Source organism: Ischnura elegans, chromosome 5, assembly GCF_921293095.1.
Source record: "Ischnura elegans chromosome 5, ioIscEleg1.1, whole genome shotgun sequence".
Classification (NCBI taxonomy): domain Eukaryota; kingdom Metazoa; phylum Arthropoda; class Insecta; order Odonata; family Coenagrionidae; genus Ischnura; species Ischnura elegans.
In genome coordinates, this window is record NC_060250.1 from 8,801,612 (window position 1) to 8,817,930 (window position 16,319).

The 16,319-nt window shown below is 38.5% G+C and overlaps 1 protein-coding gene across 1 annotated transcript in view; it reads left to right on the forward strand.

Moving 5' to 3' along the window:
- The window catches only part of LOC124158484, a 384,878-nt gene that overhangs the window by 158,780 nt on the left and 209,779 nt on the right, over nucleotides 1-16,319 (forward strand). Inside the window, exon 3 of the mRNA XM_046533608.1 lies at nucleotides 15,635-15,698. The gene's annotated coding sequence lies outside the window, so the exon portion shown is untranslated. The remainder of the gene's footprint in view (nucleotides 1-15,634; nucleotides 15,699-16,319) is intronic.

Sequence of the window (16,319 nt, forward strand, 5' to 3'; positions counted from 1 at the left end):
TGATTGCGGAAAGATTTTACGTTAAATGCAGCGTTAAAAATATAAAAAAATGCAATGTACTCCGGTGTGAAGTTCGTCCCTCCCTCATGACTTCAGTTCCAAAGAGTTCATAAATCTTCATTCAGTTCAAAGCCCTTTACACTTGAAAATGAGTTTTTCCCGATGCACCACTGTTCTGTTTGTAATTTCCACTGCCAATAATGCATGATGGTTTAAAATTTACTTATTCCAGAAATTAACCAAGGGTTTTATATTCACTCATTTTTCTCCGCTTCTTGATCCAAGCATTTAATTAAAAAGCCTACATAATTTGAATTAAGCATGGTATCCTCAGTGTGTATCAATCATTTCATTATCCGCCTCTCCCCGCTTATATCCGTACATTAATTAACGTAGCTAGGTTGTGTGCCAGGCTTGAAACTTGGCTGCTTGCGGAATTTTTTTACGTAAGCTCCAGCGTTAATCACGAAACTTCTGCAGGTGTTTGGAGGCCTTGTCTTTTTCTTCCAGGAATAACACAGACGTTCAATCCTATCTATCCCTTTATGATTTCTGAGGCTGAAAATTTCAAGAGTTAAACTTAAATAAAAAACATAATATCTACCTCTGTGCGTATAGTTCGTTCCTATCCCATTACGTTCGGTTGGTGAGTCTCGCTTCAGTTCCTAGTTGGGTTTTAAGTTAAGTTGTACGTTGAACATACCCATCGCATGGATTTCGAAATTTCAATCATCAAGTCTGCGAGGTGATTGTGTTGCCCGTTAATTTCTTCCTGGAACTGCTCCGGCGCTTCATATTCAATATTAACACGCTCCGTTCCTAAGCGATCATAACGGAAATCAGTCATTTTGTTTGCATGATGATCGCAGAGGCATGTTTTTCCCATCCAGCAATGATCCTCAAACTTCCTTTCCCATTTTTTCGGCCAAAATAATCACAAAAATTCATAAAATATTCACCAATGGAATTGCTACAGATTAATACAGAGCATACCTACTGATTGATGCCGAGCTTGCATTACATTTTGGGCAAAAAAACTTATTCTATACTCAGTTGCAAACGCTTTTGATTGAAAACCGGAGTGAATGCAGAATTCTAAATTCGGCATTAATTGCATTTAATCATCGAGTCCACACGATTGCTTGTTTCTTCTCGTAGTCAACCAAACGTTTTCCATTCCCCATTTTCTTGACCCAAGCGTTGAAACTTACGACTAATGTCGAGCAAACAAAATACGGTTCCCACGTGAGTGTATGGATTTATTTACCACCACGGAATTGGAGTTGCAAACCCTTGATTAAAATCTGGGGTAAATGCGGAATATTTCAACCACAGAATCTGAGTTAATTGAAAAATACCTATTAGAACGATTCTTTCCCATTGAATACCTGATGGTGGTATACTTATTTTGCATTTTTTGCCTTTGGACAATAAACAATATTTAAACTGAAAGAGCATACGACCAACAAGGCAGAGGTTGGACTCAAAGACGATTGATTGAGTGAATTTCGTACTTAGCACCCCTGTTAAAAATACCCTGCACCCCTGAGTAAAAATCTTTTCCGTCGGAATAGGCATATGTGTTAAACAGAAGGAGACTATGGAGTGGAGTGAAGAATCAGAAGTCGGGTTTATAGATATGTTTTCATTTTCTTTGAGAAAGCGCGGATATGACAGTTTTCTGATGATGCCCTGAGTCCTAGTGATAAGTTAATGAGCAACTCGTAATCAGCCTGAAATATATAAGCTTATTAAATTAAAGACTTCTTAAAACTATAAAAAAATTGTTTTTGGACGTCCCTACTTCGGGCTGAGTGGTGCGCCGGTACAGCAGTTTGGTTGTATTCAGAACAGGCAGGCCGTTTCACCTCCGGAAAATAACCGGTGTATCCGTTTTTCCCCCAAAAAGGATCTAAGCCTCCAAAAGTGTTTTTTCCCAAAATTGTTATGGACATCATATAGGATATACTTAATCGAAATTTTCATTTCTGTATCGCCAGTAGTTTTCTTTTCCCATATAAAGTACTGGTTAACTGTAATATGGTGGCACCCACTCCAGATACAGTTTCTCGCAAAAAAATCCTTCCGTAATTTGCCTGATTGGATTGATCTGGGATTGCAATATTCAAAATTGAATCTCCCGAAGTTTACCTGTGTAATTAAACTAAATGCATTCATTAGTGGGGTAAATGCGACCCCAAATTTGATTTCTTAATTTGAATTCCATTATGGTATCGCCAATTTTTTGTACTTAACAATTAAAAGGAAACAATAATGGGGTGAAGTCAACCCCAATGTTCTGTATAAAGTATCCTTCTTAAATACCTCTTGTAAGTTTTTGGAATATCTAAAAAATCGCGTTTTTTCTCTTCAGTATTTACCATTTTTACGTAAAATATACGTAAATGTAACACTATTCTAGTAATTATTGATCGCAAATATCCGTCGTTAATGCGATCATCCCTGATATTTGTGTCTAATATTGTAGCAAAAATTACTTTTCAAATGTCCCTTGTCTGAAATTTCCTCTCCAGAATTAAGTTTTTCTTAGGATCTTGCCAATAAAAGTCGAGTAAGCAAAATAAACGATTCCTTAGAAAAGAAAAAAAGAAAAAAAACAATTCGGTCTAATGAAAAGGTTTACCTTCGCAAGCGGTTTTTTTTTCAGAACTATTAACCGGTTCGGAGTTTCCCGAGCCGCACAGCCGGAACCCTACTGGTCCGTCCTCCATAGATGCTCCGTTGCGATGGAGAGAGTCGTGGTTCGACCGAGTGGCATGGTGATCTGCTCCCCCCCCCTCTTTCCCTTCCCTGCGCTCGCCGTGCCAATTTCTCCCCGAAATCCAATGGTCGCCCTCTCTCTCTCCTGCTATGAACTTGGCCCATGTTCCCCAAAGTGGTATGAATATTCTGGGCCATGCGAGGAGAGTGGAGAATATAGTTTATTGATCCCCTCTGCAGAAGCCGGAGCTGTTGATCGCGGGTGTATTTGCTTGGCATCTCACGGACTGTATATTATCGCGCGTGTCTTAATGTTATCTAGGCCATTAAAGTCCCACGCCGGAAATACATTCATTTTTTTTAGCATCTCTCTGCTTTGAAAAAGAATTCAATGCTCTGTATTCTCATCGCATTCACAAATATTCTGCATATTTTTTTAAAGGTAAACTTGAACTGTGTTATTTTTGCCGACAAAAAAAACCTTTTGTTGGCCTATAAAGGCTGTTCACTAGCTTTTACTTAGTAAAAAAATTCTTTGCTCTTTATTCTTATTCCTTTTTCGCGTGGTATTCCCTGTCATGATCCACCGTGCATAAATTCACACTTATGTGCGATTTTTAACGGCATTGGGATATTTTTACGCGATAACAGAATACTGAAAATTGTACCTAAAAATTTAGGCACCAGCTGAGTTTCGATTAATCATACCATGCTACCTTGTTTACCAATATTTAGAGTGTCGCTGCGACTTCATGTGGCTTTGAAAGCTCTCCGTAGAGCGAGGAATGAAGGCAAGGACATCAAGAAAAAATCAGCAATAAATTATCCTCAGGAGGTACTAGCGTGGGAGTTGCCATCCGTATTAAAAAGATTTATTATTTGCAATTAAATCGCATGCGTCCTGGAAAATAATAGCGTTGAGATTGGATAAATTAACGAGAAAATGATCGTGGTTTGTGGTCGATTTCGACTGAAGGAGAAAATTAGCATGGAACATCGGACAGCGGAGTGTCGTAGTCGTGTTTTTCATTTGATATTCATCCGTGTTTTGTTAACTCTAATTCTGGATAACTACTGGAAGAAGATGTATCGGGATTTAATACAATACAAAACCTATGAAAAATCGAAGCACTGCATGAAACAAGTGACTTTGCACGTAGTCACGCGCACGGGTGCCAATTTATATCCACCAACGATGAAGATCGCCATGAGAACAATAATCGGATCCCGGTTAAGCCAAATATATATTTTTCATAATGAGCTTCATCCTTGGTGTATGTAATATATATGTGAAAAATCCCTTTGATATGGAATAGAATGCAGAAGTAAACCCCAGGAAAGACAACAAGGCAGCTAAGAAACCACTCATATCAATTTCAAATTTGTGTTCGCGCCAGTTTGCGGTTAGACTTTCATAAGGATGATAGATGCCGTCCAAATATTTTTTCTATTAACACTCTAAAGCTGCACAATTATTTTTTTTGCTAAATAAAATTTATTGGTTATTTTTGTAACCTAGGCCGATTATAATCGGACATAGTCGAACGGCGAACTTTGTTAGAGGCACATATTTAGTATATCGATTTCCTTCTGATCTCTTTTTATGGTGACGTTTGCATCTTTTCATCAATGTCATAATGGCAAATTGTCGCAAATATGCCGTGAAACAATTCGTTTTTTCTATGAAATTTTTCATACCCTTCCAAACGAGTGCAGCTCAGGGTTTCCGGCGGTTGTAGTAATATTGACCTGGAGTCGTCGTCGCGACTCCATATAGCTCTTCCCTCTTTCCGTAGTGTGATGGATAAATAATTCGGTCAGAGTCGGACTGCAAATTCTGCCCGTGGCACACATCCCCACCTGAACGTATACACGTGTTGATTTGCTTCTCTCTATCTCCTTTTATTTCCCTATATATACATCGGCTATCGGCTGCCCTAATTACTTCTGAACTTCGGAGATGTATTCTCAGGGCACACCCGGGGTTGCTTTGGGGCAATGCGTTGCAATGTATTTCCCAATCAATGTCATGGAAATTGTTTTGGCTATTCGCTGTCTGTGGGAGTGGCTTTGGGGAATTTGTCGTAGAATAATAATAAAGTGACCGAAACTGTAATTATCTAACGCGTGCATTTTACTCTGGCTCTCTCATAAATCTTTCAGCTCCGTTTCTGATTGTTTGATTAGTCCATCAATTTGTAATTAGATAAGCTTATGAATCATAAATCGTATTTTTTATGATTGCTCGCTGAATTAGTTATTCCTTGAACTCTTCATTTAGGTTTTGATAAAAATTGATGAGGTTCCAACACAATAATGTTATTAATCAAGGCAGAGATTGCAGCAATTCCATGCTGTCATCAGGTAAAGTGATGGAATCTATTCGTGATCTATAATTGTTGTTTTTTTTTGATTGAATCATTGGTATTTTTGCTCTAACGTTCCAAACAACCACTCTGCTAATTTTTCAATGGTTTCTTTTATTCACTTGGCCTTGTGGTAGTTTTAATTTTTTCCTCTAATTTTGCACATTATTGATATTACATATAGTATTCCTAGTCACAAATAACTTACAGAATATACTGGTATCATAACCACAGGAAAATCACAGAAAAATAATATCAACCATAGTGGATTAGTTACTTAGATTACCTTATTAGAAAATACTGATTAGAGCTATAATTTGATGCTGATTTTGATGCACAAAAAGATACTTTTCACTGTTCATCCCAAAACTTCTCAGTAGAGTATTGGTGTAGATGTTGGTCACTCGATTTGTCGTACCATTTTTAGGTTGCTTTATATATCAGCAAAAACGGGGCTAAAATCATTAAAAATGCAAAGTTGATTGATTTGAGGTCACTGGAGTAGGAAGAAGTTTCTTGGCTTTGCATTTGGGGAATGAATGTATGTCAATGTAGCTATTTGATTTGCTGATGCAGGTGGAAAATTTCATTATGAAAATAGCTCTACCGCTGCTTGGTACCTTCTCCCTTATTCAAAAGCAATTTCGGGGCTACGAGTCCCATCATTACTTTTCAAAATCAATTTACTGGTCTAGGATACCTCTCCTCCGATTTTATCTGTTAATTATTGCTGGGATCGCATTGCCGCGGTTGGTTTAAAGGTAACGTGGACCGCGAAAATTGGCAGAATTTCAATGGAACAATAGAACTACCCACTGTGAATCGTTTTTTCGTATCCCGTTCGCAAGCAATCACTTACTCTGGAGAAAAGATTTGTAGTTGACTCCAATGAAAATTTATCTCTGTCGCCACTTCTGGATAGTTGACCACATCACATAACCTGGGTAATTGAGAACGAAATTTATCATATATACATCATGTAAGAATAAATAACTATTCAAGTCTTTGCTGAAGGCGAACGCAAAACAAATGAAATCAGTTTTTTTGGAAATGTCACCCATTTATTTCTTTAAATGTTAAGATTTTTATATATGTCATCAATAATTAGAATAAAACAGTGGTAAATTTCGCGTAAGCAGGTATGTAGTACGCATATAATGCATTTTGTAATTTGGAACCAATTGAACCCCGAAATTTTGCGCACCCACGTCTGGAGTTTAAGATTCATTTTTCTTCATATCTTTTGAAATTCGGTCTCATTCTAAGTATATGGTGACAGAGTCATCCAGTTTCGCCGCAAGAAGAAATAAAAAGAGCCTGGGAAACATCGAGAGTAAAACTTCGAAATGCAAGTGCCGTTACGTCTACATTCGTTCGAAGCGTATTTTTTTAATTACTTTGACTATTTTTGCCGACTATTTTTTTAAAGCATTCAGAAAAGTCCTCGATTGCGTAGTTTCTAAAGTAGTGCAAAACTCTGTCGACTCATGCCAACAAATACAACTGATACTGAAAAAGGGAGCATAGATTATAGCAAAAGTGATATGGTAAAAATTGTCCACAGGGAAGGAAAAACATTTTATAGGAGAAATCGCTCGCAGTTATGATCAAATGAGCCAAAGAGGAAAATTCGTACACCCTTCCATAACATCTTGATCCAGAAACCTGGTTTGAAGGATTGCATTATATCTCTAGGTAAGGATATTGATCGCGTTGATTATTTATCTCAGATTTTTGATGAGTGAATGTTGCAGTATATTTTGCACTGGACAAATACGAAGCTTCAGGCTATAAAAAAGTATAAAAAGAATAGCAGGCCGGAGTTAAAAAAACGTTGGTTTTATGAAATTAAAAGCTTTCTTGATATTTTAGCTAACTCTACGATTTTATAAATCTAATGATAAAGACATTTGAAGAATATTTGTCACAGATGGCGCGGTCAGGGAAATTTTCCGATCAGTAATGGACAACGGTTTACTATACTTCTTACGAATCTCCATTTTGATAGCCGAGCAGATCGAATTACCCAATACAAAACTGACCCAGTAACTCCAATTTTTAAGTTATTTTGCTCTAGTAAAAAACTCCCAACGCTGCTATTTGTTGGCAACGGTAACTTCCATTGATAAAATATTAATTGCCTTCAGATGCCGACGCTGTTTCAAAATATATATTCCTAGCAATGATGATGCGTTTGAATGATGCCGAAACATTTATCTGTTTAACGCATATTTGTACGCAGGAAAATACGCAAATGGGATAGGTTTGCCAGACAAGCACAAAAAGCTATCAAAACCATCCCAGTCAGTTCTTCGTCTCTCTGAGACAATCATGGGGTCCCACAGAAATATCGGATAATTGGTTCACATCTATTGAACTGGTAGAATAATTAAAATTAAAAGGGCTGACGTACGTCGGTAGAGCCATGAACAATTAGAAGGGGTATTTCTTGTGATTTTTTGATTTTCCAAAGGGCCCGTAATGGGCTCTTCTCTTCACGGATTGTGTAATACCCCACGTCCCCAAAATAAATAAGGCTGTTTGCTTAGTTTTATCAATGCTTCACAGGGTAAGTGATGAATTTGAGTCGAGGAAACTAGAGGTAATTGCATTTAAAACGCGACTAAGGGTGGCGTAGATACTTCAGATAAAATGTGTTGTAGCTACACATCCGGCCGAAGGAGGAGGTTGCCAATGGCAGTATTTTTCAGAATATTAGATATTTCCTTTGTCAACTCCTTTGTGCTTCAGCAGTCGGCGAAAGATAAGACAAGATTTAATTTCATTAGAGTTGAAAGGTTTGAGAAGCGGGCAACTCATTGAAAAAACGGAAAACCTCTTTCTTATGTTTCCGATGCATAAAGCCTGTGTGTATGCTATTATGAAAAAATGTAATTTTGATCGCCTGCAGAATGCATCGAGAAAAGGAATAAGTGGGATAAATTTCATGCGCACTTATTATTTAGCCTTCCAAATTTTGCGTTTAAGGCTTTTTTTAAATCTTGCGAAATATTAATGCTTAAATACGATTGTGGAAGGTTATACGGGATTTCCACCGGGTCACGTTCTCCAACTCCATCTCGGCCGACGTTTCGATGGGCGAGTTGTCCATCGTCTTCAGGGCATCTGTGGATCAGGGCATCAGGGCATGTACAGTGGATTCGGGGGTCCCAGGGCGGGCCCCGCGAGGATACAACTCGAGGACCGGGAACCAAGTCTGAGACTTATACGCCCGTGCCTCTCGAGAGGGGAAGGACAGACAGGAAAAAGGAATGGAGGTATCGCCGCGATGAGAGCCCGACGACGCCTCCAGGGGAAGGACGGGGAAGGAAGGGAGAGGACGAAGAATCCGGCACCGTCACAAGGCGGGCAGGTCCTACCATCAGCGAAACCAAGCATACGCAATTAATATACTAACGATCTTGGAGGAGTATTCTATGAGGAAGAATAATCCAACGATCAAATCGTTAGATATCAGGGCATGTACAACTCGCACATCGAAACGTCGGCCGAGATGGAGTTGGAGAACCTGACCCAGTGGAAATCCCGTGTAACCTTCCACAATTCTATACGCTGGGAAAGCCTACGATCATTCTTAAATACGATAATAAAAACTAGAGTGCTTTTGACATCAGTTTTTTAATCCTGTTTCAAATAACAATTTTTACTAAAAACTCTGTTCGTATTGGGAATGCATAAAATTAAATGTAAGTTGTAGAATATTTAAGCAGTTAAATAAACATTAAACTAAGCAATAAAAATGATGTTTCGACATTATATGAATTTTTAATTTATTGCGATCTCTCAGACCGCACTTCACTGGTAGTGTAACAAGAATTGCACGTCACTGGTTAAGGGTCCGGGCACACGGACGGAATGTTGCGCTTGGAATGTCCTACAGACAACATCCGAGCAGGGATCGGGCAGTCACCGAAAGATCTGCCTCCGCCGGGATTTGAACCCGAGTCCACGGGGTGGGAAGTTAACACTCTACCCTCCACACCAACCTGATCACCATTGCAATGTTGCTAGAGCGGTGTGCGAGCAATACGGATCTCAATTCCTTACATCTTTAGATTGACCGATAAGTATATATTTCTGCTGCAAAGAATTGTAATATGTGGAGGTCCGAATGTACTGTTTTAACTACTTTGTAAACCAAAAATACTATGCTAAAAAATAGACCCATAGAATAGATTCAATTTTTCATTCAAGGGACGTTAATTATATTTTTTATACTTTTCCACCATTAATCAGAACCAAAAATATCACAGAAAGAACTGGAGGTTGATCATACCACTAGCAAAATTTTTTATTATCTAAAAATATATTTTGTTTAAAAATATCCGATGAGGATTCATGTTGGTGGCGATGGAAACCTCATTGATCCATCGCATTGTAAGTGATGATCGTAGTGATTGGTGTGTACTTTGATGGTTATGTTGAATATTACATATTGCTGACGCAAACAATCCAGCCTCAATCGGTGAAATCCTCGCTCAAATACTGAGGTTCAATGCGAAGCTACGTGTCCAACTCGCCAAAGCAAATATTTTCTCTTACGTATTGCAACTTACCCGTGTACGATAGGGTATTAATGAGGATGATACTGGATGTTTCCTGGATTAAGGTTTCCTGGAATTTATTAAGGAAAGATTCTCGTTCTCTCTCTCTCTCGGCCATAGCCACTTTTCGACTTCGCCGAAATTCTTCTTAGAAGTGAGGCTGAAAGGTTTCTGGCGTCTTTGCTAGGACCCGGTCTCATTCTGTGAAAGGACTTCCTAGAAAAACTGCTATTTTCAATGGCTACCTCGCTCCTTTCAAAATTTTACTTGGAATATTTTCCGTACCCTCTATATTTTTATTAGGTAAGTATGTAATAATTGTGACTTATTCCCATAGAAACCATATAATTGCGTAAAGGGTTTTAAGATTCCTGGTTTCAAAGATATTAATTCCATTTTAAATACCTTAAGGATATAAAAATCGAAAACTTATTTCAGCCAATAAGTAGCTCCACCCAACTCTGTTAAAACCTTTTCAAACTACAGCCACAATCGATACGTTTTACAGGTCTACTTATACTTGTATTTTTTTGATTTTATTTTCTAATGTTTGAATTAACGCGGCCAAATATACCCGTAGTAATTAATTGATTCGATTGAATTGATTGTCAGCATTATTTTTCATCTGGAAAAATTAAAATAGGAATCGACTAAAAAATAAATAAATACTGAACTAGGTAGATTTTTCTCTATTTTTGCTAAATTAAATGCAGATCCCAGCGTTAGTTGTTGAAATATGATGCCATCCATGTATTTGGAATTGTTGATAGGATTTTAATGCCAGGAATGTAAAATTTTGAAACTTATTTCGAAAATTGCAAGTATATGCTCTCCTTAACCCATTTGATGTGAACAGACAGATTTCTTACGGTACCTATTCTTGCTATTGATATATACACTATTTCCAATGCACTAAATTTTGCAGGGACTTGTATTTACCATTATTGCAATGTGAACGTTACTCTCTTGTTTTCGTCTTCCTGTCATTTATTAAGGGCCTCGCTTGTGAAAGTAGAGGGAAGAGCTTGAAATGTTTGTAGGATGAGAGATAGATGGATATAATTGAGGAGAGAGTCTTAACGATGAAACCAACAGAGAGGAGAGGGGGCAATTCCCAGAAATTGATCTGTTGGGGGAGGGGGTAACCATGGCGATGCCGAAAGACTGGAAATAACGCCAAGGAAGGACGAGGGTGCTTGAGTCATGCCAGACCATTCAACCATGCCATAAAGAGAAAGTATTCGTGAGATGATCATTGGGGCGGCATGGCTACCCCGTGAAAATATAAAATTGCTATTTCTCACGCGGACTCTTTTCTGATTGTCGTCATTGCGTCTGCCGGCGATCAACTAATTTATTTTGACTAATTGGGAAAAAGGAAGTTTTCCAATTCGTAGGCCATGGTTTTTTAAAAATCTCCCACTGAAAATAGCATAATGTTGGGCATTCATCTTGATGGCGAATTTACGAAAGGGAAGAATTGTAATACTCACATGAGAGCTTTTGGGTTTGTCCATTGTTTTGCGAATTATTGACTTTCTGCCAATGTTGCCAACCGAGAAATTGCTTCCTTGGTTCTTACCGGGAAGGTGGCGAGGGCGCAGGACCAATCGGCTGACCCACCGTGAGAAAGTGCGACTCGCGAACACCACGTTTGGGGAAAAGGTGGTTCGCGCAGCCGTGTTGGACGCTTGAATAACGGAAAATTGAATGAATTCTAGCTCTTATCATTTTTGTGACTTTTAATTGTAGAATAACACATATTTTTACTCATTCCGTCGGAGAAAAGTAATTATTATTGCATTTAGTGCTCAGGAGCGACCTCTAAATGTAAAAAAAATCGCTCTGATCTTTTCAGCATATTGATGCTGCTCCTCAAAGCATATTTAAAGATCGAAGAATCCGAGGAACATTTAAAACTAAGCTCCACGCAAAAGGAGGAGCTTGGAATGGGAGCGCACTTAGTTGGAAACTTTATAACTGGGGTAAATAGCTTTTCTGTGGTCATGCCTGTATTTAAAATCAGTGAGAAGGGGATGGTAAACTTTATAAATATTTCATTATTAGGAAAAATATATTTTCCATAGCTATTTGTCCGCAATACTAGTTATTCACCTTTTATTTGGGTGTTAATAACACGGTGCTTATTGTTTCTCGTCGTGTGATTTAATATATTTCTGATAAAAGAGGTCGATATTTTCCAACCCGAACAGAATGAAGTAGAAATGAAAGCAATGGCATATTTCAGTTCATTACTGTGATATTATCGAATATTCATCAGACAAAATTAAAAAATTCTGGAAATGATTGTAGCATAGCGATAATCCCGGTGCTTTCTATCTGCATTCATAATTATATATTCGCCCTAAACTTTAATATTTGAACAATATGCCTCAGTACCAAGCGGAATCATCAAGTAAACATACATTGCACAATACCTGTTGTGCCTGTTTGTTTTTTAAAATTATTGTGTGATCCTCGGTATGTATGATTTTTTAATAAATATAAAATATTGAAAGTATCACGTATAAATAAATCATACAAAAGGCTTACAAAAAATATCATAAAATAACTTTGCAAGGAATTTGGAAAACTCAATGCATATAAATAGACAGGACGGGATAGGACCTGCAAAATATTCTACGTAAACCTACATGAACCGGTAGAGTACTTTAATGATAATAACTTCATCTGTTGAATCCAATTTTTGATTTCATGTGATTTAAGTTACTCATATTGGAGGGCTGTTGTAATAGATGTCTTTATGTGTTTAAGTTGCAAAATTAGTTCCTAGTAACGTAAGTATTGCATTTTTTATATTTTTAAAGTCTTTAGTATAGTTAATTTATGCGTATTATTTTCTATATAATTTATTCATAAAAATATCAAACCGCTTAGCGGTGAAGCAAATTGGGCAAAAATTAATATTTAGTGGAAAAGCACCTACGAATACATCTACGTATAAATGCGTATATAAAGAGCTTCCGCGAAGTGAATCCTGATGTTGCTTAGCGTATCCGTGAAGCAGGATTATATCAGATTGTAAGTTCATGTAGGAATTCGTGTAGCTCGGAAACTTCAGACAATTAAAATGCCACAGAAGCAAATGGTGTATGAATAGATATTATACATGATACAATTAGAATTTGATCCCTGATCTGATGCCAACTACGAGGTTATGCTAATGGGACATTGTTAGGTATGGACCCAAAACCCTGAGCTACTCAGTGTAAGGAGAGGCTCAGCACAAAACTATGACTTGAAAAAAATCATTTTTAATATGTGACCGAATTTATTCATTTTGTTTATCTATACCTCATACTGCTATCCTTTATCAAAAATTTTGCGGCTGGTCGTCATGGTGATTGAAAAATTTTGGACTATTGCGCTTCGCCAATTTTTGGGTGGCCCCATTGTTTCCCAACAGATGGTGATCGCTTTCTGAGGGCAATGAATCAATTGAGGCAGGGGATTCTTCTAAGCACTTATATTGGTGATTGCTATCACTAAACTCCCTTGCGAAAGCGACCAGCATCAATTGTTGGTAAACAATAGAGCCAAAATGGAGGGGTGTATGCGAAATTACACAAACGTTTTTAATCACTACATCTCTCAGCGTGGACATTCAGAATAGAGGACGAGAGGAGAGTCGAGATGTTCAAGATGTGTGTCTGGAGAAGAAAGTAGAAGGTGAAATGGATGGAGAGGAGGAGAAGCGATGAAGTGCTGGACATGGTGGGTGAGGAGAAGCAGCTTCGAGTTGAAATAAGGAGTAGACAGACGTTATGGATGGAGCGAGTACTGAGCGGGGAGGGGATGTTGAAAACAGTGTTAGAGGGAAGAATGCTGGGTGAACGAGGGAGAAGAAGGGAAAGAATACGATTCTTAAATGGAATGAGAGGGAGTTGACGTTTATGTGAATTTTTGGGAGTAGTGATTGAAGGAAGGGAGACTGCCAGATTAATTTTTAAATATGTCCCCCACGGAAACCTACTTTAATCGATAGATTGCTCGGATAATAATCTCTCTCCGCAATATGAATGCTCTCTGCCACGTACTGTGCTATTCGTCCACATGCTCGACCGCTCCACTTTGTTCGCATTTCGTCAGTTCTATTTCTCGTCGCGAAACTCTCTCGGTAATCTCTCAAAACGCCTCTCTCCTGTCACCCGTTTCTCCGGCCTACGAATCGGGATTTTTGAATGCAAAAGCTCCAAGGTAGGCACCGACGCCACAGTGATTATTTGCCCCGAGTTCCAGGCGCAATTGCCGAGGGAAAAAATCAATGGTTCCGGGATTGGGAGACTTGAGAGGACTAGGGAAGGAAGGCGTCTGAACTGGAGCTCGGATGGAGCGGAGAAGAGGCTCAAGTGATCGATGCTATCCTATCCGATGGCTAACCTATTTCTAGGTTGGCTTGCTCGCCAGGGTGACCCCTTGCCTTGTAGTGCATCAAAGCACGCTTGTTAATTTGTATATCAAAGAGACCCACTAGAATTTATTGCCGTAAATAATAAAAAATAAAGGAAGAGAAACTAAAAGGTGATAATCGCAGTCAAAAATTGTATACAATAGATGAAGTAATAATTATTAGAGTATTCTACCGGTTAATGTATGTTTACGTGGAATATTTTGCAGGCTATCCCGTCCTGTCTACCTTTCCAACGTGGACTTCCCTCTTCAATTCTTAGTGAAACCTATTTTCTTTCATTTTATCTGAAAATTCCAATATCTTCCTTCCTATCCCTCGTTTACCCAATATTCTGCCTTCTTAACACTGTTTTCAACATCTCATACCTGCTCAGTACTCGTTTCACTCAAACGGACTATCTCTCTCTGCTTATCTCATATACAAGTTTCCTTTCCTCACCCACCATGAGCAGTTCTTCCTCCTCTCCGTCCACTTTACCATCTCCATGCTTCTCCACACCCACATCTCGAACGTCTCCAGTATTTTCTCGTCCTCCTTCCTAAGTGTCCATATTTCCGCGCTAAAAAGCGCTAAAAACCAAATTAGAAGCTACCCTTTAATTTAAAGCGATGCATAACAATCCTTTCATCAACTCTTTCCTGTTAATGAAGGCCACCTTTGTCTGTCGCGATACTGCCCCGTGGATTACCTTTAACAAACCAAACTTCCTGTAAGTATTATAAGAATAGAGAGATGTACTTGATAATCTACTTGATAATGTACTTGATAATACCCTAACGGTCGAAACGCGTCGTACTCTCAATAAACCTGTGGAAAAGTGGCATCTCTCTATTCTTTTAATACTTACAGGATGTCATTCCACTATATTTCGCCTACTTCTGTTACTTTTAACCAAACTTCCACAAACGTCTTGCCCCTATCCTTCAGCCTATCTGACATGGGTGGCCCTATCGGGAGTAATTCAGAGTTCCTCCCACCATTGCAACTCCAGGGGTCCTCAGAACGTGCAACCATTCCCCACGGTGACAATGTTGCTGCCCAAGATAAAGGAGGATGAAATGATATTCAAAATGGCGTTGAAAAATTTCACGCTGACCTTGGTACGAACCAGGGACCCTCTAATTCTGCATCAATTGATCAGATCGGTCAAGACGAATGTTATCCATGACTAACAGTCAGCCTTTGTCAGTAGCTGGATGAAAAATATTTAGAACATTAAAAGACTACTTGTTACTGCCCTGGGTTCGAACAATTAGCCCTCTCACTATGCGTCAGATGTTCGCACCTCTAAGCGATTCTCAAAACAACATTCTCCAAAAGTGACTCTAAAAGCTAGCATCGCGTTGATATTGCGTGAATAATCGTGAGCAAAAGACATGTCTGTCGGTGCTCTTAAAATGTATTTCAATCTGGTTTTGGTGCTAACCTAATGTCAATAGTTATTTTTCGAAACTATATAATATATCCACTAAGGATTGGAGTTTTTTCTTCAATGTTAGTACTGTTTTAGGTTTATTCCATTTATCGATATTTCTTGTTCTCTTTTTCAGAGAAGCTTCTACAGAACTACGCTCTGTTGAAGCAGAGCTATCATTTCTCCGTCCACGGTTAAGGGTAAGTTTTTCACTTTGACATCACTTTTACATTTTTTTCAGTTGACTTTTTAGAAAGCTTAACGTTGTACACATTGGCGGTATTTTAGGTGAAAGTTTGGGAAGCGTAAAGGCATTTTTATTGGAAATCCATTGGAAATGAGAAAAAGAACGTAGCTGGTTGGCAAAATATTTCTCCAGCTCGCAAATTTAGTCATAGTTGAATGAAATCTGTTCACATATACAAAACGGATCGAAAGAGTTTACCTTCAAACACAAAGGCGCAACATTCGGTATCGTCGGAAATTCATCTTCCTCTCACGTGAAATTTATTCTAAGGTCTTGTTGTCATATGCGTGATTGTTTGAAGGTAGGCTTATGTAATATAGCTGATCAACGCACCAAACCTCATGAAAGAGGAAGCATTTCGTTTGCACCAAAATGGCCGCTGTAGCCACCAAACAATGGAATGCGAAACCCTCTGCCCTGGTGAAGCGAAGAAACTGTGCATCTGACAATCTGAAGAATGACCTCTAGAATCGCGCTCCATTGAATACTCCAAGGTACATCGCGCAATATAGAAGGATTATTTCTCAGCTCATTAAATTCGGATGGAATTAAAACTTGGAAGGCGTATTCCTCG